The following is a 26,463-nucleotide window of genomic DNA, read 5'->3' on the forward strand; positions in this document are numbered from 1 at the left end:
GGACCATAGAATGTGTGTGAAAGGCCTTCCATAAACAGTTTCACAGATAAAGCCAGGGGCAGCTGGGGTCTCAGAGATAATTGGATGGGAAAGTGTGGGGGTCACTGACATCATCCACATCTGGGGTGTATTCATTAGTCCGATTCCGTTGCAAAATGTTTGGTCTGTAGCAAAACGTTTTGCAACGGAAATTGTTTAGGGTTGCAATGATGGTAGCAGGATTGTAGATCTCCTGGAGCAGGTTTCCAGATCCCTGTTATATAAAATCAATCTTCCAATTGTAATGTCTGCCTATGCCCACATGTTTGTTTTATATACTCAAACACCAAGTTTGGCATACCTATAGGCCATCATCACTGTCAATCATGAAGTATAATTATTAATGTTTTACCTGTGAAACTGCATCAGTATGCCAATCATTTGATTGGGAATAGCCTATGCATTTGAGTTGGAATAGCCTATGCATTTGAGTGGGAATAGCCTATGCATTTGAGTGGGAATAGCCTATGCATTTCGATCATCTTGAATTACTGTTTCGTGAGCGAAGTAGAGTAGATGGTGTTAACAAACTATTAGCCTTTTTAGTATTTTGTTTAAATCAAAGCATATATCCTGCCTAGTGTGTGTGTGTGATCTGTTCACCTGTCTTTGTGCTTGTCTCCCATCTCCCCTCATTTATCCCCTGTGTATTTACACCTTTGTTCTCTGTCTGTTGTCAGTTCATTTTGATCGCCAAGCATACCAACGGTTTTCCCTTTGCGCTTGTCTGTTTCTAGTTCCTGTTTTGACATCTGCCTGCCCTCAGACTGCCTGCCGTTCTGTATCTTTTGGACTCTAATCTGGATTACTGACCTCTGCCTGCCCTTGACCTGTTGTTTTGCCTGCCCCTGTTCTACTAATACACTTTTGTTACTTCGACACTGTCTCCATCTGGGTCTTACAACAGGCCTACATGCCCTCAGTCCAGCCTCTCTAAAATCCCTGAGTAGTTGCCTTCCTCTCCGTCAACTGAGTTAGGAAGGGCACTTGTATCTTTGTAGTGACTGGGTGTATTGATACGCCATTCTCAAAGGGATATTCAATATCTGCTTTTTTATTTTAAAAAATAAATAATAATTTAAACCCATCTGCCAATATGTGCCCTTCTTTGCAAGTCATTGGAAAACCTCCCTGGTCTTCATTGTTGAGTCTGTGCTTGAATTTCACTGCTTGACTGAGGGATCTTACAGATAATTTTATATGTGGGGTACAGAGATGAGGTTGTCATTTTAAAAAATCATGTTAAACACTTTTGCACAAAGAGTGAGTCCATGCAACTTATCTGACTTGTTCAGCACATTTTTACTCTTAAACCTTTTTATGCTTGCCATAACAAAGGGGTTGAATACTTACTGACTCAAGACATTTCAGATTTTCCTTCTTTATTAATTTGTGAACATTCCACTGACATTATGGAGTGTAAATCAGTGATACAAAATAATAATAATTCTGCCTGTAACACAACAAAATGTGGAAAATGTCAAGGGGTGTGAATACCGGCGCCGACAGAGATGGCCGCCTTGCTTCGCGTTCCTAGGAAACTATGCAGTTTTTTGTTTTTTTACGTGTTATTTCTTACATTAGTACCTCAGGTCATCTTAGGTTTCATTACATACAGCCGAGAAGAACTACTGTATATAAGATGAGCGTCAACTCACCATCAGTACGACCAAGAATATGTTTTTCGCGACGCGGATCCTGTGTTCTGACTTACAAACAGGACAACGGAATGGATCGCATGCAGCGACCCCAAAAAATGACTCCGAAAAAGAGGGAAACGTAGCGGTCTTCTGGTCAGACTACGGAGACGGGCACATCGTGCCCCACTTCCTAGCATTCTTCTTGCCAATGTCCAGTCTCTTGACAACAAGGTTGATGAAATCCGAGCAAGGATAGCATTCCAGAGGGACATCAGAGACTGTAACGTTCTGTGCTTCACGGAAACATGGCTCACTGGAGAGACGCTATCCGATGCGGTGCAGCCAACGGGTTTCTCCATGCATCGCGCCGACAGAAACAAACACCTTTCTGGTAAGGAGAGGGGTGGGGGTGTATGCCTTATGGCTAACGAGGCATGGTGCGATGAAAGAAACATACAGGAACTCAAATCCTTCTGTTCACCTGATTTAGAATTCCTCACAATCAAATGTAGACCGCATTACCTACCAAGAGAATTCTCTTCGATTATAATCACAGCCGTATATATCCCCCCCAAGCAGACACATCGATGGCTCTGCACGAACTTTATTTAACTCTTTGCAAACTGGAAACCATTTATCCGGAGGCTGCATTCATCGTTGTTGGGGATTTTAACAAGGCTAATCTGAAAACAAGACTCCCTAAATTTTATCAGCATATCGATTGCGCAACCAGGGGCGGAAAAACCTTGGATCACTGTTACTCTAACTTCCGCGACGCATATAAGGCCCTGTCCCGCCCCTTTCGGAAAAGCTGACCACGACTCCATTTTGCTGATACCTGCCTACAGACAAAAGCTAAAAAAGAAGCTCCCACGCTGAGGTCTGTCCAACGCTGGTCCGACCAAGCTGACTCCACACTCCAAGACTGCTTCCATCACGTGGACTGGGACATGTTTCGTATTGCGTCAAATAACAACATTGACGAATACGCTGATTCGGTGTGCGAGTTCATTACAACGTGCGTTGAAGATGTCGTTCCCATAGCAACGATTAAAACATTCCCTAACCAGAAACCTTGGATTGATGGCAGCATTCGTGTGAAACTGAAAGCGCGAACCACTGCTTTCAATCAGGGCAAGGTGTCTGGTAACATGACTGAATACAAACAATGCAGCTATTCCCTCCGTAAGGCTATCAAACAAGCTAAGCGTCAGTACAGAGACAAAGTAGAATCCCAATTCAACGGCTCACACGAGGCATGTGGCAGGGTCTACAGTCAATCACGGACTACAGGAAGAAATCCAGCCCAGTCACGGACCAGGATGTCTTGCTCCCAGGCAGACTAAATAACTTTTTTGCCCGCTTTGAGGACAATACAGTGCCACTGACACTGCCTGCAACGGAAAAATGCGGTCTCTCCTTCACTGCAGCCGAGGTGAGTAAAACATTTAAACGTGTTAACCCTCGCAAGGCTGCAGGCCCAGACGGCATCCCCAGCCGCGCCCTCAGAGCATGCGCAGACCAGCTGGCTGGTGTGTTTACGGACATATTCAATCAATCCCTATACCAGTCTGCTGTTCCCACATGCTTCAAAAGGGCCACCATCGTTCCTGTTCCCAAGAAAGCTAAGGTAACTGAGCTAAACGACTACCGCCCCGTAGCACTCACTTCCGTCATCATGAAGTGCTTTGAGAGACTAGTCAAGGACCATATCACCTCCACCCTACCTGACTCCCTAGACCCACTCCAATTTGCTTACCGCTCAAATAGGTCCACAGATGATGCAATCTCAACCACACTGCACACTGCCCTAACCCATCTGGACAAGAGGAATACCTATGTGAGAATGCTGTTCATCGACTACAGCTCGGCATTCAACACCATAGTACCCTCCAAGCTCGTCATCAAGCTCGAGACCCTGGGTCTCGACCCCGCCCTGTGCAACTGGGTACTGGACTTCCTGACGGGCCGCCCCAGGTGGTGAGGGTAGGTAACAACATCTCCTCCCCGCTGATCCTCAACACTGGGGCCCCACAAGGGTGCGTTCTGAGCCCTCTCCTGTACTCCCTGTTCACCCACGACTGCGTGGCCACGCACGCCTCCAACTCAATCATCAAGTTTGCGGACGACACAACAGTGGTAGGCTTGATTACCAACAACGACGAGACGGCCTACAGGGAGGAGGTGAGGGCCCTCGGAGTGTGGTGTCAGGAAAATAACCTCACACTCAACGTCAACAAAACTAAGGAGATGATTGTGGACTTCAGGAAACAGCAGAGGGAACACCCCCTATCCACATCGATGGAACAGTAGTGGAGAGAGTAGCAAGTTTTAAGTTCCTCGGCATACACATCACAGACAAACTGAATTGGTCCACTCACACAGACAGCATCGTGAAGAAGGCGCAGCAGCGCCTCTTCAACCTCAGGAGGCTGAAGAAATTCGGCTTGTCACCAAAAGCACTCACAAACCTCTACAGAGGCACAATCGAGAGCATCCTGGCGGGCTGTATCACCGCCTGGTACGGCAACTGCTCCGCCCTCAACCGTAAGGCTCTCCAGAGGGTAGTGAGGTCTGCACAACGCATCATCGGGGGCAAACTATCTGCCCTCCAGGACACCTACACCACCCGATGTTACAGGAAGACCATAAAGATCATCAAGGACATCTACCACCCGAGCCACTGCCTGTTCACCCCGCTATCATCCAGAAGGCGAGGTCAGTACAGGTGCATCAAAGCTGGGACCGAGAGACTGAAAAACAGCTTCTATCTCAAGGCCATCAGACTGTTAAACAGCCACCACTAACATTGAGTGGCTGCTGCCTACACACTGACACTGACTCAACTCCAGCCACTTTAATAATGGGAATTGATGGGAAATGTTGTAAATATATCACTAGCCACTTTAAACAATGCTACCCTATATAATGTTACTTACCTTACATTATTCATCTCATATGCATACGTATATACTGTACTCTATATCATCGACTGCATCCTTATGTAATACATGTATCACTAGCCACTTTAACTATGCCACTTTGTTTACATACTCATCTCACATGTATATACTGTACTCAATACCATCTACTGTATCTTGCCTATGCTGCTCTGTACCATCACTCATTCATATATCCTTATGTACATATTCTTTATCCCCTTACACTGTGTATAAGACAGTAGATTAGGAATTGTTAGTTAGATTTCTTGTTGGTTATTACTGCATTGTCGGAACTAGAAGCACAAGCATTTCGCTACACTCGCATTAACATCTGCTAACCATGTGTATGTGACAAATAAAATGTGATTTGATTTGAAGACACTGTAGCACCTTTAGTTCCTGTGTCTCACTGGATTTCAGTTTTTTATTTCACCTTTTATTTAACCAGGTAGGCCAGTTGAGAACAAGTTCTCATTTACAACTGTGACCTGGCCAAGATAAAGCAAAGCAGTGTGACAAAAACAGAGTTAAACATAAAAAAACGTGCAGTCAATAACACAAAATAAAATTAAAAATGGAAAAATATATGTACAATGTGTGCAAATGTAGGGAGGTAGGCAATACATAGGCTAAAGTAATTATTACAATTCAGCATTAATACTAGTGTGATAGATGTGCAGATGATGAATGTGCAAGTAGAGATACTGGGGTACAAGAGGGTAAGTAATAATATGGGGATGAGGTAGTCGGGTGTGCTATTTACAGATGGCTGTACCTGTACACAGCCAAATCTGTTCTTGTATATATGCCAACTTTTTAAAACTTATTTTAAAGGCATTTTTATAGATTTTTGGGGGGGGGGTTGCACTTGTGACTGTTTGTTTATTTGTTGATATGATTCTTCCCTTATTGTCGCATCACAGTAAAATCACTTAGAACAATTTCAGTGCAGATGGAGCTTTGTTCTAGAAATGGCTCCGGTTGATTCTTACTGTCCTGTTCAAAAATATGTCGGAGACATGAGTCTGCATTGTAACATGTTTTGTACCTTTTCGAACGTCTCTTCAGAGGGAACCTTTTAGCTTTAATTCTTCTAGCACTTGAATTATTTGTGAGGGACACTTTGTTGGATTGCCAATCTGTTGAGCAAGAAGCCTAGCATCTGGAGTGAATTAATAATGAATGTTAACTTTAGATGAAATGTCCTAAAAACACTTAAAGATCAGTGAGCATTGTTAAAGTGAATGTTTAAGGACGAAGTTTTGTTTAGTGGTCCTTGAATGAAGCAGATGGGCAACAACCCGTTTCCTATGCAGAAATGACTTTTGGTACCTTGAGTTCAAACCACTTTAGGAGGGATATTGATTTAACTGCAGTTTCATCGTGTGCTCTGTCTAGTCCCTTGGTCATGCCCATCTCTGGCTGGGGGATTCCCCAGTCTAGCCTGGCTTGCATGACAGTCTGTGGGCTCAACCGAGCCAATGGGAGCTCAGCCTCAGATGTACTGCTCTATTAATCTGATTAAATTGTTCCTCTGGCACAGCCTCCATGTAACAGCTCAGCTCTCCAGTTATGTCACAGTCCCTCCCTGAAAGACGATGCTTCCTTTTCCTTCTATTCTCAGCCTCATTTTGACCTTTTATTTCCCCTTTATTTAACCAGGTAGGCCAGTTGAGAACAAGTTCTCATTTACAACTGCGACCTGGCCAAGATAAAGCAAAGCAGTGCGACAACAACACAGAATTACACATGGGATAAACAAACGTACAGTCAATAATACAACAGAAGATTTGTGTGCAAGAAGCCGTTTCCTATGCAGAAATGACTTTTGGTACCTCTTTTGGTACCAAGCCACTCTTCCTTGGGTCGTTGTCAATAAGATGTTCTCACTGACCTCAATCAATTGGACAGAGGTTCATTCCTCCAATGGTTTACCCTTGTGGTCAGTTACCCAGAAAATGCGACTTGCAGAAAATATAGGCCTAAACAACTGTTTGGCCAGCATTGTGCTGTATTAGGTGTGCAGTTGTCTTTTATGTGTGAACTGGACACTGAGGACAGGACTATAGCATGAGCAAAGAAAGTAAACATGTAAATGTTGCATGTCATGTTTACACGCGTTCTACCTATGGGAAATGTGATACAATGGGTATCAGCTGTCCAAATTAGATTTACAAACCCAGTGTTGACTTTCAATGGGGGATAGGATGTCTTCATAAAGTTTTAAATGACTAGCCTCAAATATTTATGGGTCTGAAGTTCGCATGTTTCAATAAAGGTGTGTAACCATTGGTGTTGTATGCCAATTTGCTGCAGTCTCATCTGTCCTCAGTGCTTTAGTTCCATCCTCATCTGGTGAAAAGGGGAAGCATAAAATAATTTAAAAGCAATCCTATATAAACATTAAACAATGATATGCATGACTTTTTTGTTATCAAGTGTAAATAAATATCCTTCAATATAGATAATCATCAATCTGCATTCGTATTCAAATACTATCAAGTCATGTTACAACTAATATAACTAATATAACCTTTTTAATGCTACAGGTATGATGAGCAGAATGACGATGGTTGTTACTGTACATGGCTGCACCTGCACGTGGAAAGTTCGTTCCCAGTGACGTCATCTCTGCCTCCCAGCTGGTCTGGACTGAAGTCTGCTCCGCTCTGGGGAGGCTGCCTGCTGCTGTGCTTAAGTGCTGGACGGAGTACCAAGAGAAAAAGATCGGATATTGTCTCAAGGATATTCTGTATGCGGGAAATTGAACCCGTTTTCGTTGAGCCACATCAAGAACACAGACGTAACATTTGAGAGATACATTGTTGTAAGTCCCTCACTTTTTAGATCTCTTGCAAACCATTTAGCTAACTAGTATGCTGCACTTGTTAGCGCGTGGCTAGCTGGGAGGGGGGCTAGCTATTATGATGGAGCGAACACAGTTAGCTAACAGTGAGAGATCGCTAGCTACAGCAACTATTAGTCGAAATAGTGATACAATATGCATTCATTTGTATTTTGCTTTGCATAGGCTAAAACAAATTACAGTTGGTCTAGTGACATGTCGGTAACGTTTGTTCATGATGTCACCGCGACAACTTTCATTCTATTGTCGGTCGAGATCACACTTTGTCGGTGCTCCAAATACCATACAGTAGGATAACTTGGGGAAAATGTCTTTCCGCGCTCTCCAATCCTGTTCCTGAAGACGAACGTCCTGTAGGTTTTTCGCTCCAACCTTAATCTAGAGCACCCGATTCTAATAATTAGCTGGATGATAAATTGAAATAGGTTAGTTATGACTGGGGTTGGAGCGAAACATCCAGGAAGGTTGCTCTCCAGGAACAGGGATGGAGATCCCTGGTCTATTTACTGACAGAAATAAGCAACGTTTGGTATGGTGTGTGTACTGGCTATCCTTAGGCAAACATATTTTTAAGAGAGATAGGTGGGCAGAATTAATTAATGAAATAGAAAGGGTGTGTTTTGCCCTACTGTCAGGGCAAATCTCCCCCTTTTATGGGTCAAAGTGCATTTTATTTAGAAATTTGAGTGATTGACTCCTAAAAGCTAAAGTGTAGGTATCTTATTTTAAATAAATCAAATATCGGAACCAAATGACATTGCACATCTCACTGAATATTCTCGCTATGATGAGGTTTTGATGTATGACCCTTTTTTGCCCCATTGGAGGGTGGGGGGATGTTTTCCCTAAACATACTCGCATGAAATTGTACGACTTTATTAAAAGCAGATTACATTTTTTTCCTCTAAGTGGATATTTTTATTTTAACACAAATAAACCCATCCATTTAAAAGTGAATTTAGTAAATGTTAACCTTGCAAGCCAGGCAACTAAAAGTAACTTTCTAAGCAATGTTTTGGGTCGATGCTAACTGGTTAGCCAGTTCAAATAATGACGAGTATAGCTGACAATGTCATAACTTTAGATACTTTTTATTCATTATAACAGGAAAATAAACCCACAACAAATCAAATGTTATTGGTCACATACACATTTAGCAGATGTTATTGTGGGTGCAGCAAAATGGTTATGTTCCTAGCTCCAGCAGTGCAGTAGTGTTTAACAATTCACAACAATACACACATCTAAAAGTAAAGGAATGTAATTAAGAAATATAAATATTAAGACGAGAAATGTACAATATAATACTGCTTTACTCATCTCATATGTATAAACTATGTAAACATTATTAAAGGGACTAGTGTTCCATTTATTAAAGTGGCCAGTGATTCCATGTCTATGTACAGTGCCTTCGGAAAGTATTCAGACCCCTTGACTTTTTCCACATTTTGTTACTTTACAACCTTACTTTAAAATGGATTTAATAGTCCCCCCCCCCCTCTTCAATCTTCTCACACTACCCCATAATGACAAAGCGAAACAGGTTTTTAGATTTTTTTTTGCAAATGTATTAAAAATAAAGGACATAACTTATTTACATAAGTATTCAGACCCTTTGCTATGAGACTCGACATTTGCTATGAGACTCGAGCTCAGGTGCATCCTGTTTCCATTGATCATCCTTTAGATGTCTCTACAACTTAATTGGAGTCCACCTGTGGTAAATTCAATTGATTGGACATCATTTGGAAAGGCACACAGCCATCTATATAAGATCCCACAGTTGACATTGCATGTCAGAGCCTAAACATTCAAAAAAGGCAATCATCTCTGCGCACTCCACCAATCAGGCCTTTATGATAGTGGCTAGACGGAAGCCTCCTCACTGAAAGGCAAAGGACAGCCTGCTTGGAGTTTGCCAAAAGGCATCTAAAGACTCTCAGACCATGAGAAACAAGATTCTCCGTTCTTGTTGAAACCAAGATTGAATTATTTGGCCTGAATGCCAAGCATCACGTCTGGAGGAAACCTGGTACCATCCCTATGTTGAAGCAAGTCTCAATGTCCTTGAGTGGCCCAGCCAGAGCCCGGACTTGAACCGGATCGAACATCTCTGGAGAGACTTGAAAATGGCTGTGTAGCAACTCTTCCCATCCAACCTGACAGAGCTTGAGAGGATCCGCAGAGAAGAATGGGAGAAACTCCCCAAATACACGTGTGCCAAGCTTGAAATGTCAGCCTCTAAGTTGCAGGGATGAGTAACCGGGTGGGAGCCTGCTAGTGATGGCCATTTAACAGTCTGATGTCCTTGAGCTAGAAGCTGATTTTCAGTCTCTCTGTCCCAGCTTTGATGCACCTGTACTGACCTCGCCTTCTGGATGATAGTGTGGTGGTTGATGTCCTTGATCTTTTTTGGCTTCCTGTGACATCGGGTGCTGTAGGTGTCCTGTAGGGCAGGCATTGTGCCCCTGGTGATGCGTTGGGCAGACCACACCACCCTCTGGAGAGCCCTGCGGTTGTGGGAGGTGCAGTTGCCATACAAGGCGGTGATACTTCCCGACAGGATGCTCTCAATTATGCATCTGTAAAAGTTTGAGGGTCTTTAGGGGCCAAGCCAAATTTCTTCAGCCTCCTGAGGTTGAAGAGGCGCTGTTGTGCCGACTTCACCACACTTTCTGTGTGGGTTGACCATTTCGTATGGTCAGTGATGTGTACGCCAAGAAACTTGAAGGTTTCCACCTTCTCCACTGCGGTCCCGTCGATGTGGACAAGGGTGTGCTCCCTCTGCTGTTTCCTGAAGTCCACGATCAGATCTTTCATTTTGTTGACGTTAAGGGAGACATTATTTTCCCGGCACCATTCCGCCAGGGCCCTCACCACCTTCCTGTAGGCTGTCTTGTCATTTTTGGTAATCAGGCCTACTACTGTTGTGTCATCTGCAAACTTGATGATTGATTTGGAGGCGTGCGTGGCCACACAATCATGGTGAAAAGGGAATACATGAGGGGTCTGAGGATCAACGGAGAGGTGATGTTTCCTACCTTCACCACCTGGGGGTGGCCCATCAGGAAGTCCAAGACCCAGTTGCATAGGGCAGGGTTCAGACCCAGGGTCCCGTGCTTAATGTTGAGCGTGGAGGGTACTATGGTGTTGAAGGTTGAGCTGTAGTCAATGAATGTAGTGTGCTGGCATCATTTGTTGGGGCGGTGAGAAAATTAGTGAGTCTAGGGTGTCCGGTAAGGTTCAGGTAATTTGATCCTTAACTAGCCTCTCAAGGCACTTCAAGATCCCATAAGTGAGTGCTACGGGGCGAAAGTCATTTAGTTCCGTTACCTTTGCTTTCTTGGGTACAGAAACAATGGTGGACATATTGAAGCATGTGGGGACCGCAGACTGGGATAGGGAGAGATTGAATATGTCCGTAAACACTCCAGCCAGCTGGTCTGCACATGCTCTGAGCCGGCAGCCCTGTGAGGGTTAACACGTTGAAATGTCATACGTTGGCCACGGAGAACAAGAGCCCACAGTCCTTGGAATTGGGCTGCGTCGGGGGCACTGTTTTTCTCAAAGTGGGCAAAGAAGGTGTTTAACTTGTCTGGGAGCAAGAAGTCGTTGTTTGCGACATGTCTGGTTTTTCCTTTGTAGTCCGTGATTGTCTGTAGACGCTGCCACATACGTCTTGTCTGAGCGGATGAATTGCGACTCCACTTTGTCTCTGTACAGACGTTTTTGCCAATTTTGATTGCCTTACGGAGGGAATAACTACACTGTTTGTATTTAACCATATCCCCAGTCACTTTGTCATTGTTAAATGTGGTGTGCTCCACAGTTTTCTGTGAATGCTGCAATATATCCATGGTTTCTGGTTTGGGTAGGTTTTAATTAGAGGTCGACCGATTATGATTTTTCAACACCGATACCGATTATTGGAGGACCAAATAAAGCTGATACTGATTAATCTGCCGTTTTTTTAAATATATATTTTTATTTTTAATGTATTTGTAATAATGACAATTACAACAATACTGAATGAACACTTATTTTAACTATTTTAACATCAATAAAATCTATTTAGCCTCAAGTAAATAATGAAACATGTTCAATTTGGTTTAAATAATGCAAAAACAAAGTGTTGGAGAAGAAAGTAAAAGTGCAATATGTGCTAACGTTTCAGTTCCTTGCTCAGAACATGAGAACATATGAAAGCTGGTGGTTCCTTTTAACATGAGTTTTAAAATTCCCAGGTAAGAAGTTTTAGGTTGTAGTTATTATAGGAATTATAGGACTATTTCCCTCTATACCATTTATATTTAATTAACCGTTGACTATGGGATGTTCTTATAGTCACTTTAGTATTGCCAGTGTAAAAGTATAGCTTCCGTCCCTCTCCTCACTCCTCCCTTGGCTTGAACCAGCAACACAATGACAACAGCCACCACATCGAAGCAGCGTTACCCAAGCAAAGCAAGGGAAACAACCACGCCAAGGCTCAGAGCGAGTAGTGCGCGCTAACTAGCCAGCCATTTCACTTCGGTTACACCAGCCTCATCTCGGGAGTTGATAGGCTTGAAGTCATAAACAGCGCAATGCTTGACGCACAATGAAGAGCTGCTGGCAAAACGCACGAGAGTGCTGTTTGAATGAATGTTTACAAGCCTGCTTCTGCCTACCACCGCTCAGTCAGATACTTCGATACTTGTATGTTTGTATGCTCAGTCAGATTTTATGCAACGCAGGACACGCTAGATAATGTCTAGTAATATCATTAACAATGTGGAGTTAACTAGTGATTATGATTGTTTTTTATAAGATAAGTTTAATGCTAGCTAGCAACTTACGCAAATGCAGTAAGCCAAGGTAACAGGCAGTCTCCTTGTGGAGTGCAACGAGAGAGAGAGGCAGGTCGTTATTGTGTTGGACTAGTTAACTGTAAGGTTGCAAGATTGGAACCCCCGAGGTGACAAGGTGAAAATCTGTCATTCTGCCCCTGAACGAGGCAGTTAACCCACCGTTTCTAGGCCATCAATGAAAATAAGAATGTGTTCTTAACAGACTAACCAAGTTATATAGAGGTGTAAAAAAAATAAATAAAAAATAGGAAAATCAGCCCCGAAAAATACAGATTTCCGACTGTTATGAAAACTTGAAATCGGCCCTAATTATTAATCGGCCATTCCGAATAATCGGTCGACCTCTAATTTTAATAGTCACAGAACCTCATCCCCTATACACTTCCTGATGAACTCAGTCACCGTATCCGTGTCAATGTTATTCTCAGAGGCTACCTGTAACATACCCTTTCTTGGGCAGGCGTTCCGCTAGCGGAACCCCTCGACAACATTCTGCTGAAAAGGCAGTGCAGCGCGCACAATTCAAAAATATATTTTTTAAATATGTAATTATCACACATTAACAAGTCCAATACAGCAAATGAAAGAAACTTCTTGTTAATCTACCCATCGTGTCCGATTTCAAAAAGGTTTTACAGCGAAAGCACAACATATGATTATGTTAGGTCAGAGCCAAGTCAAAAAAACACACAGCCATTTTTCCAGCCAAAGATAGGAGTCACAAAAAGCAGAAATATAGATTAAATTAATCACTAACCTTTGATCTTCATCAGATGACACTCATAGAAAATCAGGTTACACAATACATGTATTTTTTGTTCGATAATGTGCATATTTATATGCAAAAATCTCAGTTTACATTGGCGCGTTTACATGCAGTAATGTTTTGATTCCAAAACATCCGGTGATTTTGCAGATAGCCACATCAAATCCCAGAAATACTCATAATAAACATTGATAAAAGATACAAGTGTTATTCACAGAATTAAAGATGGACTACTGGTTTATGCAACCGCTGTGTCAGATTAAAAAAAAAAACTTTACGGAAAAAGCATTATCTGAGTACGGCGCTCAGAACCCAATCCAGCCAAAGAAATATCCGCCATGTTGGAGTCAACAGAAGTTAGAAATAACATTATAAATATTCACTTAACTTTGATGATCTTCATCAGAATGCACTCCCAGGAATCCCAGTTCGACAATAAATGACTGATTTGTTCCATAAAGTCCATCATTTATCATATAGCCACTTGTTGTTAGCGTGTTCAGCCCAGTAATCCATCTTCATGAGGCGCGAGCACTACGTCCAAACAAACTCAAGTTCCATTACAGGTCATGGAAACAAGTCAAACGATATATGGAATCAATCTTTAGGATGTTTTTAACATAAATCATCAATAAGGTTCCAACCGGAGAATTCCATTGTCTGTAGAAAAGCCCTGGAACGAGAGCTAATTCTGTCGGGACTGCGCGTCTCGAGCCTGAGTCACTATGCCAGACCCATGACTCATTCAGCTCCCATTCCCCCCTCCTTTATAGCAGAAACCTGAAACATGTATCTAAAGACGGTTGACATCTAGTGGAAGCCTTAGGAAGTGCAACGTGTCCCCATAGACACTGTGTATTCGGTACGCCAAGCTTTGAAAAACTACAAACCTCAGATTTCCCACTTCCTGGTGGATTTTTCTCAGGTTTTCACCTGCCACATACATGAGTTCTGTTATACTCACAGACCTCATTCAAACAGTTTTAGAAACTTCAGTGTTTTCTATCCAATACTAATAATAATATGCATATATTAGCATCTGGGACTGAGTAAGAGGCATTTCACTCTGGGCACGCTATTCATCCAAAAGTGAAAAATGCTGCCCCCTATCCCAAACAGGATATCCCAGGTCGCGTGATCAAAACAATCTTGAAGCATGGATTCCAATTGGTCAAACCAGCGTTGAATAGACCTTAGCATGGGTACTTCCTGTTTGAGTTTCTTTCTATAGGTAGGGAGGAGCAAAATGGGGTCGTGGTCTGATTTGCCAAAGGCAGGGCGTGGGAGGGCTTTGTTGGCCTCTCGAAAGGGGAAGTAGCAGTGATCCAGTGTTTTTCCAGAGCGATTACTACAGTCAATGTGTTGATAGAACTTCAATAGCGTTTTCCTCAAATCTGCTCTGTTAAAATCCTCAGCTGCAATAAATGTGGCCTCATGATATGTGGTTTCCAGTTTGTATCATTATTTACAAGGTAATGATGGTGAGTTTACAGAAAATAACTAATGTTATGAGTGTGTCGGAATAAAAGTAGGTAATTCTATCTGAACATTTTAGAACTCCTGCACCGTCTCACCACAGATGGATTTGGTCTTGTTGCTGTAGCAGCCCATTAACCACGGCAGATATGGATTTTTTAGGGGGGGCCTCTAAAATTATTATATTCAATATCATTGAATTAGAACATTTTGACATTTCCCCAGAAACCCATGAATGCATTAATGCACACATTTTAAAATCAAACAATACATTTGGGTAAAAACGAAGTAATCTAACTACATAACATAGTGGTAATAATTTTATTTGAGTGGTAAATCTCTTGAGAAACTGGGTACATTTTAAGATGGCATAGTTGTCTGTGGTGCTACAGATTTGGGACTTATTTAAAAAATCAAATACAATTTTATTGGTCACATACACATGGTTATTGCGAGTGTAGGGCAGTGCTTGTGCTTCTAGTTCCGACAGTGCAGCAATACCTAATACCTATGTAATCTAAAAATTCCACAAGAACTACCCAATAGACACATCTAAGTAAAGTAATGGAATAAGAATATATACATATGAATATACTATGTACAATATTTTTATCAATATTTGCATAGAAGCATCACTCCCAGCATGTCATGACTGTGTGGAAGGACATCATATAGGCACTGCTGTTAGTTTGAGAATATAACATTATCATCGTCATGATTTCTGATCACGGATGCTTCTGAAACTATATTTTTCGAGTGTGTGTATGTATGTGTATATAATATATATATACTGGACAAAAATATATAAAAGCAAAATGAAATAATTTGTTAGATATTACTGTTTGAGTTCATATAAGGAAATCAGTCAACTTAATTGCATTAAGCCCTAATCTATGGATTTTACATTACTGGGCATGGGTGCATCCACTGGGGAGCCAGGCCCAGCCAATCAGAAATATTTTTTCCCCACTAAAGGATTATATTTGAGGCAGCTTATGGTAGAGAAATAAACGTTACATTCTCTGGCGACAGCCCTGTAGTCAGTATGCCATTTGCTCCCTCAACTTGAGACATCTGTGGCATTGTGTAGTGTGACAAAGCTGCACATTTTAAAGTGCCCTTTTATTTTCCCCAGCATAAGATGCACCTTTGTAATGTTAATGATTTTTAACCGCTTCTTCATATGCCACACCCGAGGTGGATGGAGGTGGATCTTGTCAAAGGAGAAATGCTTACTAATAGGGATGTGCACAAACTTTGAGAAAAATATGATTTTTGTCCTATAGAACATTTTTATTTATTTATTGACCTCATGAAACATGGGGCACTTCATGTTGCGTTTTTATATTTTTGTTCAGTGTATATTTTTCAGCTGCCAGGAAGATTCGATTGGCTTATTCAACTATCTGTCAAGAACTGGGTGCTTTGTAAAACTGGGCGCGTTGTATCTTGCTTACTGCAATGATTGGATAGAGTGAGGCCGTAACTCTGTTCCTTTTCAGTTCTCCTCACATCTCTCTCCATCACTCATATCACTTTCTGAAGCTACTATGAGAACTAGCTCAAAGGCAATGCACATTTATAGCTTAGTAGAAAATGTCATATCTGACAAGGAGAGCAAGTGCAGAGCAATATTTCCCCGACTTTATAGCGGCTCGGGTTATTAGTCATTCTCTAGTTGCGACAGTCGCAGAGACGTTAAGTTATTTCATGTCTGTGCAACAAGGAAACTGACAGTTGCAGAGACTGTCTAAAGACATTTCAACAGAGTAAAAATTAAATGTTTTGACTAGCGATACGTGTCGTTTTCTAATTGTCTACAGACATGTCGTTAGACCAAGTATAAACCGACCTAACGTCTCTCACAATGCTATAGCTTGCTTTCTAACTACAGACGCTAGCTGTATAGCTAATGCCTGCCATTTGTATAGCTAGGTTATTATTGGGCTGTTTTAGTGATAGTTCAGGGCTAAAGGTAATATTATCTAGCTCGAGCCTACCTGCTGTTATTTGGTAAATATAGCTAGTATTGGATTGATAAATGCTCCAAAATTTGACTAAATATCCATCCGTATAATGTCAACGTGATTAAAGCTGTCAGGCAAGAATTATGCATGTGTACACTTTAAATGTATTAGACATAATAGAGGTAGCTAGTTTCAGCCAATGGCTGTTGGACAAAGCTAGGGAGTAGGTTGAACTAAATGTGCATGCCATGATGCTTCACTTACCATAAAATAAGCATCACAAAAAGATTGAAGTGGCATAATTCTGGCTTTTTATCAACAGCAGTCTGCGTCTAGAACCATCAAAATATTTACGCTTGGAGACCTATGTCCTCATGCACCAGGCCAGCATTTACCAAACTCTGTTCTGGGGACCGCAAGGGTGTGCAGGTCTTGGTTTTTGCCCTAGCACTACACCTCTGATTCAAATAATGACCTCATTAAGCTTTGTTGTGAATCAGCTGTGTAGTGCTAGGGCCAAAACCAAAACGTCCACCCCTAGAGTTTGGGAAACGCTGCGCTAGGCTAATTCATATTGTGCTTAATGAATGCTCTCTGTTCTGTACAATAACAGATTTTGCTTGTATGCCCCTCAAAAAAAAAAAAAAAGAGTTCTCTAACGAGCCGTGTATGGGCTCCTTTAGGTTGTAATGCTTGCTTGGCCACTGACACACCCGGCACCACCTTACTCCTCCCTACATCCGGTCAGACTGCAGCAGAGCAGATATCCCAATGTATTTTCCATATCCTCTCTTCTATAGAGGGAACAGGAAGCTAGAAGTAGGCAGGAGGCATGTGTGTTCCAGGAAACACAACTTAACCTTTGAACCCTGGTCTCCTCCATGACCGCACTGGTGTCTTTGTCTGTGCATCTCTCCTCAGACTGTTTTTTATTTTCAAGGCCTGACTGCTGACCACACCTTATTACACTTCAACAGTCTTCACAAATATCTCACTTCCGTTGGGGCTTAGGAGCCATAAGAGGATTACATGTTCGAGTTGAAGCTAACCACATGGGACCTGTATTAGGTGGCTGGTTTGTTGTGATGATTAATTTGATAAGCAGTGTATGTTACTTTGGTGTAACAGACACTATCAATATGGCATAAGCAAAGAACACAAAATTATGCACTGATTATATAGATGTTATAATGCTATAGCGTAGCATCTCTGAATTTAAAACATTGTGCCCATTTTTTTAAGTAACAATAATTGATTCATACAAAATGCTCCTCTACTGTACTGTTTGATGTTGAAGTCTGCTTGTGGCTAAAAAATGGGACCAATAACATTTGATTTCAGTTTTGTCAATCTTTAAAGAGTACAAAGTATGTAGCTTATTTCAGGTGTGGCATATCATACCTCACTAGGGTAGGGGGCACTATTTTCACTTCCGGATGAAAAGCGTTCCCAAAGTAAACTGCCTGCTACTCAGGCCCAGAAGCTAGGATATGCATATAATGGGTCGATTTGGATAGAAAACACTCTAAAGTTTCCAAAACTGTTAAAATAATGTCCGAGTATAACAGAACTGATTTGGCAGGCGAAAACCTGAGAGAAATCCATCCAGGAAGTGGGATTTTTAAAATGTTTGTAGTTTTCTATCGAATGCCATTACAGTATCCTTTGACTTAGGACTCAAATTGCACTTCCTATGGCTTCCATTAGATAGTCTTTAGAACAGTCTTTAGAAATTGTTTCAGGCTTGTATTCTGAAAAATAGGGAGTAAGACCACTCTGAATGAGTGGACCCTACAGTGTCCCAGAGCTTTTTCATGACAGAGAGTGCGCCTTTCTTGTTTACCTTTTATATTGACAGCGTTATTGTCCGGTTGAAATATTATCGACTATTTAGGCTAAAAACAACCAGAGGATTGATTATAAACATAGTTTGAAATGCTTCTATGAACTTTCTATTTGGATTTTTCGTCTGCCTGTTGTGACTGCGTTTGAGCCTGTGGATTACTGAACAAAACTGAGGTTTTTGGATATAAACAGGGACTTTATCGAACAAAACAAACATTTATTGAGTCAATTGGAGTCTTGTGAGTGCAGCCATATGAAGATCATCAAAGGTAAGTGATTAATTTTATCTCTAATTCTGACTTGTGTAACTCCTCTACTTGGCTGGTAACTGTTTGTAATGATTTGTCTACTGGGCGCTGTTCTCCGATAATCGCATGGTATGCTTTTGCCGTAAAGCCTTTTTGAAATCTGACACTGTGGTTGAATTAACAAGAAGTTAATCTTTAAACTGATGTATAACACTTGTGTGTTTTTATTATGAGTATTTCTGTTTTTGAATTTGGAGCTCGGTAATTTCACTGGATGTTGGCCAGGTGGGACGCTAGCGTCATTTTGGGGAATATTCGGAGGTGGAAACTTTCTGTGGGAATTAACGGAAATATATGCAAATTAATATTAATATCATTTAAATGTAGATGTTTTTTGCATTGGATATATTTACCATATCATATGGAGACAGAAACAAAGCTTTTACCTTATCATAAGTAGACATAATTGCAATTATTAAATAATTTCAATGGAAATAATTAAAGTTCAATTTGTAACTAAATAGTTTTTTAAAAATGAGTTGACTCTTCACATGAAGAATGATTTCACTGAACAACAAAAGGGAATATTGAATGAACCCCAATGAGCCATCGCATCTCCCAAAAACGTTTTCAACATCTGTAAAATGATGGTCTAGAAAATAAAGCTTTGATTGTCTTCCTCTCAGGCTTCCATGTCTTCTCCCTGGACCTCTTCAATGTCCACCTCTTGAACATCAGACTCTGAGGCCTCATATTCACTGTCACTTTCCAACCCTGTTGAGGATGGCTCGTTGTCAGGCTCAAAAAGTGTCAAATTTGCCCGTATGGACACCAATTTTTCAACTCTTAAATTGGTCAGCCTGTTGCCTGCTTTGGTGTATGTGCTCCCAAACAAGCACCAGTTGTGCTCTGAGGCGGCTGATGTTCGTGGAATTTGGAAGATGATGGAGGTAACAGGGGAAAGAGCATCTGACCCACAAAGTCCCTTCCACCAGGTGGCTAAGATTTGTTGGCACGACTGCCATATTGCATCTCCATCTCAAAGCCCTTGCTTGGAAGTGTACTTCGCCAGACTGCCAAAAACCTTGCCCTCATCCAGGCCAACGTGGTGAGACATGGTAGTGATGACACCATAGGCCTTGTTGATCTCTGCACCAGACCGAATGTTCTTGCCGGCATACTTGGGGTCCAACATGTACGCTGTGGCATGTATGGGCTTCAGGCAGTCTTCACACTTTTTGATGTATTTCAGAACTGCAGGTTCCTCTGTTTGGACCAATGGTGAAGTGGGCAGGGCAGTATGGATTTCTTCTCTTACATCTGGCAAGTGGCAAGCAGAGTCTGAACATCAGACAGGGTGGCATCGTCTCCGTCAATCCATGCAATGGCTACTGCTAAAGTTTCAGGCTGCTTAACACTCTCTCCCAAAATACATTGTCCAGGATGATCCCTCTGAACAGGGCAGTTAACCCACTGTTCTCCGGTAGGCCATCATTGTAAATAAGAATTTGTTCTTAACTAACTTGCCTAGTTAAATAAAAAACATAAAAAGAGATGGGTCTGTCCATATCGGCAGACTGTGATATGGCCATTTCTTGGAGAGACTCCTTCCCCTCCAGAAGACTGTCAAACATGATGACAACACCACCCCAAAAGGTGTTGCTGGGCAGCTTCAATGGTGCTCTTATTCTTCTCACTTTACTTGGTGAGGTAGATTGCTGCTATAACTTGCTGACCCTTCACATACCTAACATACCTAATTTCCTTGGCTCTTTTGTAGAGTGTTTCAATTGTTTTCAGTTCCATGATTTCCTTGAGGAGCAAGTTCAATGCATGAGCAGCACAGCCAATGGGTGTGATGTGAGGGTAGGACTCCTCCACTCTAGCCTCGAATGACTCCCCATCCCGCATGAGGGAGCGTGATCATCGACTGACACGAATTAGCATAACGCAACGGACATAAATATTCCTAAAAAATATTCCTATTCATGAAAATCAAAAGTGGAATATATTGAGACACAGCTTAGCCTTTTGTTAATCAACCTGTCATCTCAGATTTTCAAAATATGCTTTACAGCCGAAGCTAGACAAGCATTTGTGTAAGTTTATCAATAGCCTAGAATAGCATTTTGTCCAGCTAGCAGCAGATTAAATAATTTACCTTTGATGAGCTTCGGATGTTTTCACACACGAGACTCCCAGTTAGATAGCCAATGTTCCTTTTTTCCAAAAATATTATTTTTGTAGGCAAAATAGCTCCCCAGCCGCGCCCTCAGAGCGTGCGCAGACCAGCTGGCTGGTGTGTTTACGGACATATTCAATCAATCCCTATACCAGTCTGCTGTTCCCACATGCTTCAAGAGGGCCACCATTGTTCCTGTTCCCAAGAAAGCTAAGGTAACTGAGCTAAACGACTACCGCACCATAGCACTCACTTCCGTCATCATGAAGTGCTTTGAGAGACTAGTCAAGGACCATATCACCTCCACCCTACATGACACCCTAGACCCACTCCAATTTGCTTACCGCCCAAATAGGTCCACAGACGATGCAATCTCAACCACACTGCACACTGCTCTAACCCATCTGGACAAGAGGAATACCTATGTGAGAATGCTGTTCATCGACTACAGCTCGGCATTCAACACCATAGTACCCTCCAAGCTCGTCATCAAGCTCGAGACCCTGGGTCTCGACCCCGCCCCGTGCAACTGGGTACTGGACTTCCTGACGGGCCGCCCCCAGGTGGTGAGGGTAGGTAACAACATCTCCTCCCCGCTGATCCTCAACACTGGGGCCCCACAAGGGTTCTGAGCCCTCTCCTGTACTCCCTGTTCACCCACGACTGCGTGGCCACGCACGCCTCCAACTCAATCATCAAGTTTGCGGACGACACAACAGTGGTAGGCTTGATTACCAACAACGACGAGACGGCCTACAGGGAGGAGGTGAGGGCCCTCGGAGTGTGGTGTCAGGAAAATAACCTCACACTCAACGTCAACAAAACTAAGGAGATGATTGTGGACTTCAGGAAACAGCAGAGGGAACACCCCCTATCCACATCGATGGAACAGTAGTGGAGAGAGAGCAAGTTTTAAGTTCCTCGGCATACACATCACAGCAAACTGTTTTAAGTTCGCTCAACCTCAGGAGGCTGAAGAAATTTGGCTTGTCACAAAAGCATCACAGACAAACATCCTGACCGCCTGGTATTGTAAGTCCCAGAGGGTGGTGAGGTCTCACACAGACACCTGCATCACCACCCGATGTTACAGAAAAGGGACATCAACCACCCGAGCCACTGTCTGTTCACCCCGCTATCATCCAGAAGGCGAGGTCAGTACAGGTGCATCAAAGCTGGGACCGAGAGACTGAAAAACAGCTTCTATCTCAAGGCCATCAGACTGTTAACAGCCACCACTAACATTGAGTGGCTGCTGCCAACACACGACACTGACTCAACTCCAGCCACTTTAATAATGGGAATTGATGGGAAATGATGTAAATAAATCACTAGCCACTTTAAACAATGCTACCTTATATAATGTTACTTACCCTACATTATTCATCTCATATGCATACGTATATACTGTACTCTATATCATCGACTACATCCTTATGTAATACATGTATCACTAGCCACTTTAACTATGCCACTTTGTTTACATACTCATCTCATATGTATATACTGTACTCGATACCATCTACTGTATCTTGCCTATGCTGCTCTGTACCATCACTCATTCATATATCCTTATGTACATATTCTTTATCCCCTTACACTGTGTATAAGACAGTAGTTTAGGAATTGTTAGTTAGATTACTTGTTGGTTATTACTGCATTGTCGGAACTAGAAGCACAAGCATTTCGCTACACTCGCATTAACATCTGCTAACCATGGGTATGTGACAAATAAATTTGATTTGATTTGTTCTTCACGTTTGGCTGAGAAATTGCCCATAAATTGCAGTCACGAAAACGTGAAAAATATTCCAAATTAGCTCCACAATATCGACAGAAACATGGCAAACGTTGTTTATAATCAATCCTCAGGGTGTTTTTCAAATATCTATTCGATTAATATATCCACCGGGACAATTGGTTTTTCAGTAGGACCGATTGGAATAATGGCTACCTCTGTATTTTACGCGAGAATCACTCTGGGAGCCATCAGGTGACCAGTTGCGCAATGTAGCCGCTTACGGGTATTCTTCAACATAAATGCGTAAAACTACATCACAATGCTGTAGACACCTTGGGGAATAGGGAAAAAAAGTAATCTGGTTGATAGCCCATTCATTGCTCAATAGGGACGCATTGGAACGCAGCGCTTTCAAAACATGAGGCACTTCCGGGTTGGATTTTTCTCAGGCTTTCGCCTGCAATATCAGTTCTGTTATACTCACAGACAATATTTTTTACAGTTTTGGAAACTTTAGTTTTTTCTATCCTAAGCTGTCAATGATATGCATATTCTAGCATCTTGTCCTGACAAAATATCCTGTTTACTACGGGAACGTTATTTTTCCAGAAATGAAAATACTGCCCCCTAGTCACAAAAGGCTAGACCAAGCCACCATCATGTTCACAGCATTGTTTGTCACCAGTGCAAATACCTTCTGTGGTCCAAGGTCACTGCCTACAGCTCATCTGCAATGTAGAGACCGGTGTGTATGTTGTTCCTTGTGTCTGTGCTCTTGTAGAATACTGGTTGAGGGGTGCAGACGATGTAGTTAATTATTCCTTACCCACGAACATTCGAACACCAATCAGAGATGATTGCAATACAGTCTGCGTTCCCTATAATTTGCTTGACTTGCACTTGAACTCTGTTGAACTCTGCATCCAGCAAATGAGTAGATAAAGCATATCTGGTTGGTGGGGTGTATGCTGGGTGTATGGGTGTACATTCAGAAATCTCTTCCAATGCACATTGCCGGTGAGCAACAGAGGTGAACCAGTTGCATACACAGGTCGAGCAAGACATTCATTGGCATTTCTCTGACTACGTTCCTCCATTGAATAAAAAACACTTCTGATTTCAGGAGGGCCATGAGCTGTTGCTATCGATAAGGTGTCTGATTCATCATTTTCACCTCAAATAGAAGTAGAGGGACTTTTGTCAGACGTGAGTGCTGAGGGAACTTTATGCACTTGGCTAGATTATTTTTTTACACCTTTGTTGTATTCCACACATATGATTTGGCACAGTATTTGCAAATGTACACTGCTTTTCATTCTACATTAGCTGCAGTGAAATGTCTTCACACATCAGTGCCCGTGGCTTTTTCCTGTAAAGATTAGAAACAAAAGGAGTTAAAAAAACAACAAATACAATTCCATGTACAGGTAAATAGTTAAGCAGTTAAACAACTCATTTTGTAAGATACATGTTTTAAAATTAAACATGTATGGAAACAGATGAATTAACACTCCCCAGTTAGGCTCAAGCAAGCTAAAACCCACATCTTAGCAAAAATAACTAGCATAAATTGTTAGAAATAATTTAAACACACTTTGCTGTAGGCTACTATTTACTAGTTAACAAAAATGATGTATGTCATATAAAATATATTCACCCACCCAGTATTGTAATCAAAACTTACCAGAAAGCATGTAGTCCTTGGCTCAGACAGTTTCGTAGTGTGGGCTCAGTAGCATCAAATTAGTGTGCAAGATCTTGAGAATCGGCTGTAAATGTGATGGAAGAATGCACTGTGCATGCAGAGGGGTGCAATTCCATTAAATTGGGGATAGTTTAACCAAAATATGCCAGAAGACCTAGAATTGCTTTATGTATCTCACAAAAAAGGTCAACTGCTATAAGCTAGCTTTTTTGACGAATTTAAGCAAAATTCCCCAAATTCTAGTACTTAACTTCCCATGGAAAATTTACAGGACAATTCCAGAGTTAACTGGAAAGTTTCCGACCCGTTGCAGCCTTAATCATTACACAGTTGCACCTTGTGCTTGGGACAGTAAAAGGCCACTCTAAAATATGCAGTTTTGTCACACAACACAATGCCACAGATGTCACACGTTTTGACGGAGCGTGCAATTGGCATGCTGACTGCAGGATTCTTCATTGTCATGCCATTCATCTGCCGCCATCAACTCATGTTTCAGCATGAGTATGAATGTATTTCAATTGACTGATTTCCTAAAATGAACCGTAACTCTGTAAAAATCTTTGAAATTCTTGCATGTTGCTTTTATACTAAGTGGTGGGGTTCGTTAGCGGCAGGGTAGCCTAGTGGTTAGAGTGTTGGGCTAGTAACCTGAAGGTTGTAAATTCAAACCCCCGAGCTGACAAGGTACAAATCTGTCGTTCTGCCCCTGAACTGGCAGTTAATCCACTGTTCCTAGGCCGTCATTGAAAATAAGTATATGTTCTTAACTGACTTGCCTAGTTAAATAAAGGTAAAATAAATAAATAAAAATGTTCCTTGTCAATCATTGGCTCATTGGTGAAATTAGCATTATGACAATATCTTTAATTAAATCATTCAAAACCTTTTATTATGACAATGATCCCAAACACACCGTCCGGGCAACGAAGGAGTGGCTTCGTAAGAAGCATTTCAAGGTCCTGGAGTGGCCTAGCCAGTCTCCATATCTCAACCCCATAGAAAATCTTTGGAGGGAGATTTTCAATGGAAGTCCGTGTTGCCCAGCAACAGCCCCAAAAGATCACTGCTCTGGAGGAGATATGCATGGAGGAATGGGCCAAAATACCAGCAACAGTGTGTGAAAACCTCGTGAAGACTTACAGAAAACGGTTGACCTCTGCCATTGCCAACAAAGTGTATACAAAGTATTGAGAAACTTTTGTTATTGACCAAATAGTTATTTTCCACCATAATTTGCAAATAAATTCGTTAAAAATCCTACAATGTGATTTTCTGGATTTTTTTTCTTCTCATTTTGTCTGTCATAGTTGAAGTGTACCTATGATGAAAATTACAGGCCTCTCTCATCTTTTAAGTGGGAGAACTTGCACAATAGGTATCTGACTAAATCATTTTTTGCCCCACTGTGTGTGTGTGTGTGTGTGTGTGTATGTATATATATGTATGTGTATATATATGTATGTGTGTATATATATGTATGTGTGTGTATATGTGTAGACCGAAAGTCGTTGGTTCTTTCGATTTAATTGAATGGTTAAAACTTTTAAATGTTTATTTTTCCATATATAGACTCACCCTGTGTCTTTTAAGAAAATCAAATATATTGTCTGATGCTGTTTGATGAAATAAGACACAAATTACTCAAGAGGGAGCAAGAGATCATGATAACCACAAGTGTCAAACCTGACCCAACCATCCTGCTTGCTTTTGCAGATTCTGCCATTACTCTCCATTACTTGCCGGTAATAGGCTCCATGAGGAGTCGGCAACCTTTCTCATGTGGAATGCTAATTTATCTTCCCATTTCTACCGATCTGCGTGCCAGTTATGGTTTTCATATGCACATTTTCATGGAGCAGTTTAATATTTAATAACGTCTTCGTATCTCAATCATTGACATGTGGTTAATCAAAATTCTATCCAAATCTAAATGATACTTTTAAGGTTTAACTTCTATTGCCATTGCCGACTATGTAAAAATAATCTACATAAAGCCAACAAATATCCTATCACATTGTTGCAGACTGGCCATGTGTAGCCAAACTTTAAACATTGTATCAACTTGCGTCCGGCCGAAAGCTAGCACTAGTGAACTTGCGTTGTATAAAATATTCTTGGTCCTCAGTTTCCAGCACCAGTGAGTTTAGGACAGACACAGCTGTAGGCTATTTTGCACAAGGGATGAGAGCTCAT

At 41.6% G+C, this 26,463-nt stretch overlaps 1 protein-coding gene across 2 annotated transcripts in view; it reads left to right on the forward strand.

The window, feature by feature from the left end:
* The first annotated feature begins 7,305 nt into the window (after nt 1-7,305).
* Nucleotides 7,306-26,463, forward strand: part of LOC135508415 (unconventional myosin-VI-like) — a 116,843-nt gene continuing 97,685 nt past the window's right edge. For both annotated transcript variants that reach the window (XM_064928577.1, XM_064928576.1), the window contains exon 1: nt 7,306-7,448. The gene's annotated coding sequence lies outside the window, so the exon portion shown is untranslated. The remainder of the gene's footprint in view (nt 7,449-26,463) is intronic.

The sequence above is a fragment of the Oncorhynchus masou genome, chromosome 21, assembly GCF_036934945.1.
Source record: "Oncorhynchus masou masou isolate Uvic2021 chromosome 21, UVic_Omas_1.1, whole genome shotgun sequence".
In the NCBI taxonomy this organism is placed as follows: Eukaryota; Metazoa; Chordata; class Actinopteri; order Salmoniformes; family Salmonidae; genus Oncorhynchus; species Oncorhynchus masou.